Raw genomic sequence first — 5,817 nt, 5'->3', positions numbered from 1 at the left:
GACAGCTTTCCTCTAACATATTTGGGGAAAAGGAACAAGTATGTTCTTGGCATCCACGTCCCAACACTTCTGGGACCAGGTATACCTCCCTGTGCCTGTGATAAACCATGCTCAGACCAAGCAAACATGACTTAGTCGCTGACTCGAGGAAACACCAACTCTTGCAAGGTGAGGCTGTGAACCAGCTAAACAGTTATCAGAATGAAGGACGTGCTCATCAGAACTCAACTCAAAATCCTAAACTCCCTTTACTCACCAATCTAAAGCTATTATGCCATAAACTCTACTGAATCCTAACTCCTTCCTTGTCTTGCAAGATTTGCTTTCAATCACTGCCTGGGCCCTTGTTCCGGGCTTTGGTGGCTCCCTGTCAGCATCCTGGTTTACCTGTCCAGCCTGGTCTCCGTCACCCCCAACACTGTGCTTTCTTCCAGAATCCTGAAGAAGTCGTCACCACCCCCCAGTATATGCATACACACCAGGATGTTTCACACCTCCATGGCTTTGTCCACTGTTTTAAGTCCCCTCCCCCTTGCCTTCTTGTTGCTTTGAATAGATTCTCCTCCACTTTTACTGGTCTGAGAGCCCCTTTTCGGGAAGCCTGCCCTGAACCTCATGCCACACAAAGTGGCCATCCTTGTCTTTGGTCAGAGCCCTTTGTGCCCTTATAACATCACCCGGAATGGTCATCTATATGTCCTACCCTCTCAGCAGAACTCCGTGAGAACAGAAACTGTCTCACTGAGCTCTGGGTGCCCTGTATCCGCACCCCCCTCGCCCCGCCCCCCCCCCCACTCCTCGTTGTAGTTCCTCAGGAATGCACGGCTGGGGGCTGTTGAACTGAACTGGACTGAGCTGGACTTTGCCATCATAACAATGGTGAATAGATTTCTCGGTTTATTGTTTGTCTTTCATTTAGGTTGTGTGAGTTTTTGATACAGCGCAGGTTTTAATTTTTATGGAGTTAAATCTGTTGATCTCTGTGTGATTCCTTCTATTGATTTTGAGCTTAAAAAGTGACAAACTGATTTTTATTTTTTAGAAAAAAAAATTTTTTTTTAAGGTTTATTTATTTTTGAGGCAGAGAGAGACAGAGCATGAACAGGGGAGGGCAGAGAGAGAGGGAGACACAGAATCTGAAACAGGCTCCAGGCTCTGAGCTGTCAGCACAAAGCCCGACACGGGGCTCAAACTCACGGACCGTGAGATCATGACCTGAGCCGAAGTCGGACGCTTAACCGATCAAGCCACCCGGGCGCCCCAACGAACTGATTTTTAAGAGACTCTTCTTGACTTGGCTGAGAAATTCTGCAGCATCCTCCTCCTCACGGGAAATAGGAAAAGAGTATAAGGCAGAGGAGAAAAGGAGACCTCTTCTCCATCTCTTCTCAGAAGTTCAGGGCTCTTTTCTTTTGCTTCTCTGTGAGGGACGGTACATGGGTTAAAAGGCACAGTTATATTTGGTACCTTGGCTTTTCTAATTTTCATCAGTACATGAAGACAGCTGTCTTCAAGCTAAGCAATTCCATTCGTCTTTAGGCCCCCAAAGACAGCCTATTCCTAAATGCTTTCAAGTGACAGAAAAACAACATTTGCTGTTTTACTCTTTTCTCACCTTATTTTCTAACTAAGTATTAATACACCACAGCAATTCACTCAGCAGGCTGTGCTCGCCCAGCTTCATGCTTTGCTGTTGGCTTTTCTCCATCTGAAATGTTGGCTCATCCTCCCAGGACTAGCTGAAATGTTACAGCCTTGATAAGCCCTTTCTCTGATGAGCTCCTTCTCCTAAACCCGTCCCCCCCTTGCAGGTACGCGCTTGTATATAACACTACCAAAATGTAAGCAACACAAGGCCACAACCGAAGTCCCATGCATTCCTTTACACATTTCCTGTTTAAATATTGGCAAAATGTAGCGGGTTCTCTGCCAGGCACAGGAGAGAGTAGTGGACCAGACAGGCCCTGGCTCTGTTCTCATGGAACTTGTATTCTAGCAGGGGAGACAGCCAGCCATTTAACAGCTCGTTCTACATTTGCGAGCTTAGAAAGTGCTACGGAGGAAAAGTGTAGGAAGGTAAGTGAACAGAGGAATGAGTGAAGGGGAGGTCAAGGAAAGCTCATCTGGGAAGCGATACCTTAAGTTGACATGTGAAGATTGCTGCCGTTAGCTAGGTAGCATGGGGACTGGGGGAGGGCACAGCACGTAGGGAAGGGAATAGCATCTGCAAAGTTTCTGAACCATGTATTTCCGCAGGGAGGGCTAAGGTGACCACTTGCATACAGGAGGTACTCAACACACACGTATTCTGTAAAGAAAGTGGCAACGTACATTAAATGAGATTATTGTGTACAATTCTTTCCAATGTTCTACCATGTTCAACACCTCCAAGTGGAAGCACCAAGAGTAAAATTAAGAGCTGGAAATTTAGTGAGAGAGAGAATATGATAGTGATTAAGAACAAGGCTCTGTTGTCAGACAGGGTCAGGTCTCAGTTCTATTATTTATGCTAGCTGTGCAACCTGGGGCAAGCTGCTTAACTTCTCTGTGCCTTACTTTCTTCATCTGCAAAACAGGATGATGATGATGATGATGATGATGACAATGACGATAAACGATGCCTACCTCATGGGGTAGCTATGGGGATTAAATGATATAAGACATGTGAGGATCTGAGAACACGCAACAAAGATCAGCGCTCATCATTTAGTGAAACCAGCACACAGTTTGCAAGTCTTCGCAGTATCACCACCTAAATAAATAGTTATTTGAGTTTGAATTAATAGTACTAACATTTGTCAAGAAAAGGCAAAGTGTTATTTTTCTTTTTTGCTTCTGCCTAAGGAATTTCCCTGGTGAGTATGTGTATATATAGCATCATTGGTGAAAAGTAGAGCAAAGAAAGAACAAGATTTCCAAGTGATCAGATTATATTTCAGTCTCAGTCATAATTACACACCTTCACAGCTACTCTCATGAATTGCAAGCCTCATTTCTCCTCTGTTTTTCCTTTTAAATACCTGCAGGTCTTGGAATCCTGTTGGCAATCTTCTACAACTTTTCAAACTGGGGCAGCTTAATTAGAATCCTGACTTCACTCCTTTCCATCAGCAATTTGCTTCAGTTTTGAAAAACATCATTAAAACAAAGGATGCAGTGAGTATGCCAGAACATCGAGCTTATTTGTTTCTGAGACAAGATCGTGAGGAGGGAAGTGACTTGCAAATGATTAATAGACTTGGTATTTGGGCTTTGCAGCCTTGATTTCCAGCCTTGGAGCTTGCACTTAATTTTGAGAAAGACCAGCCTGTTGCTGCAGCTTGCATTTCTGTATTGGATCGACCAGCCCACTAGCCTTTCGTCCTGCCCAGCAGAGCTAGACAGGAGGCAAAATTAAAAGGAAACATTTGAAGGGCAACCGGACTAGAACAGAAGAGTAACCATGAATTAATTTTTTCCCACTTCATCTTGAACAATGACAGGCAGTTGGTCTTTTCATCCCCCCGTGTTCAGCCTTGGCAAGGATGTGTGTTGTGCAGGTGGCCGAGGCTCCCCGAGTCAGTGTGAGGGCAGAGCGAGAAATCTGGGAAGATCGTGAACTCACTGGTGTTGAGCTTCTGATTTGGAAACACATCACTTTCTTTTTCTTTTCTTTTCTTTCTTTTTCTTTTTGGTGATAGCTTTATTTATTAAGGTAGAATTCACATACTCTGTATTTCACCCATTTGAAACGTATAGCTCAATAGTTCTGTCTTTTCATAGAGTTGTGCAACTATCACCACAATGAATTTTAGAACGTTTTTATTAGCCCCCAAAGAAACCCCATACCCTTTAGTTACCTCTGTCCCCGATATACCCTCATCTACCTATTTACTTTCTGTCTCTATTGGTTTGCCTTTTCTGGACACTTCATATAAATGGAATTTTGTAGTATGTGGTCTTTTATGACTGGTTCTTTCACCTAGCATGATGTTTTCAAGGTTCGTTCCTTCATACAGTAGCATTTATCAGCACTTCGTTCCTTTTTACGGCTGAGTAATATTCCATTTTGTGGCCATACCACCTTTTGTTTATTCATCCACCCATTGATATGGACGGCTGGGTTGTTTCCACCTTTTGGCTATTACGAGTAATGCTTCAATAACAATCACGCACAAGGTCTTGTGTGGACACACGTTTTCATTTCTCATGACTACATACCCAGGAGTCAAATGGCTGGATCAAATTTTCCTGCTTTTTTAACTCAAACACAAACCTTACACCAGATTAAACGAAATGACAGCATTTTGTAAGTACTAGAGCACTTATAAATTTTAATTATAACTGGCTTCTAGAATATTTAATCTCCCAATTTATCCCAATAATGTTGAATTGATTTCTATTATGTGCTTTGCTCTATGCTGTGAGCCTCCTAAGATGAGCCCCCTAATCTAGGGCTTGTTATTTATAAAAATAACTAATTTATACTGGATCTTTACTTTGTGCCAAGCACGATTCTAAATGTTTTATCTGTATTAAATCCTTGACTACCACCACCACTGTATGAGGTAGGTACTATGGTTACCCTCATTTTATACAGAACTTAAGTAACCTGCCCAAGGCCATGCGGGTGCCAAGCGGCAAAACTGGGAGGTCTTATCAACTTACCATTCTTCCACGCTGCTTGTCTAGCAACAATAATATGCAAGACTTAAGTGTCATCTGAAGTTCGACATCCTAGGTTTGCATGCTGCCTCCCCCATTTACAATGTGACCTTGGGCAAAAGAATCACACTTTTTAAGCCTCAAATGCCTAATCTGTAAAGAGAACCTAGTCCAATGACCTACTTCATAGAGTGGCTGTAAGCATGAAGTGAAATAAACATATACCAGGTGTTTGACATGCAGTTACTGTTCAATAAATATCACCTCTTGTTATTACTCATAATAAACTCTATAAGCGAAACATTACAAGGGCATGTGATATATAAGGACTGCCAAATGTTGCAATTTGTCTCTGCAAGAAAGGAAAAAAAGTCAGGCTAAACCAGAGAAGCTAAGCTGTTTGCCTCCCTTTACCCGAATTCTGTCCATTGATATTAACAACCGGAGTCTTAAAAGCGGGCTTCAGCTTATCTCTCCTCCTTCCATCTCTATATGTTGCTGGAGAGCCTAATGCAGGGTCACTATTTGTATTCTGTGAGTGTTCCTTGTCTCATCAAGAAAGGGGCCCATCCAGGCTTGTTTTCGGGTGGGTTGGGAACCTTACACCCAGGAGATCGGGGCAGCAGCAAGGAATCACCCCAGGCATCCATGGAGGTGTCAGCCAGGCAAGATCCATTCCTCTGCAGGCTCCTGCCAGGAGGGGAAAAAAAGGCTATATGCCATTATGCAAGGGAAGATCTCATAGAAATGTGTGATGCCTTTAAACAGAAATGCATTCTGTCCTCAGTATCTTGGGGGAGTTGCTGTTGCATTGGGATCAGGCTGACATGGGATTGGGGAGGCTCAGGGTGTGGTGTGACTTGTCACACTAAGTACACTTGTCTCCCACGGCAACGGGTTACTGGGCAGCAGGAGACAGCAGGGCTGGGAAAAGCATTCAGGGGAATGGTCAACAGGGAGCCCTTCTTTGAATATTTATCCGGCCCCAGATTTGGCTGATGGTTTCAGAATGTGTTAAGTGGCCATCAGCATTCCCTGCTGTTCTTGTGCACAGGGTTGCTCAGGAGGGAAGAAGAATCAAGACTGGCTTCCTGGTACTTGTTACAGGAAAGTCAGACATCCAGGGAGCCCAGCCATGGAGAAGGCAAAGTCCAAAATGTGTATGAGTTTATG

The sequence above is a fragment of the Herpailurus yagouaroundi genome, unplaced genomic scaffold, assembly GCF_014898765.1.
Source record: "Herpailurus yagouaroundi ecotype Mexico unplaced genomic scaffold, PumYag 218, whole genome shotgun sequence".
NCBI classification, from domain to species: domain Eukaryota; kingdom Metazoa; phylum Chordata; class Mammalia; order Carnivora; family Felidae; genus Herpailurus; species Herpailurus yagouaroundi.
This window is presented reverse-complemented; position numbering follows the sequence as displayed.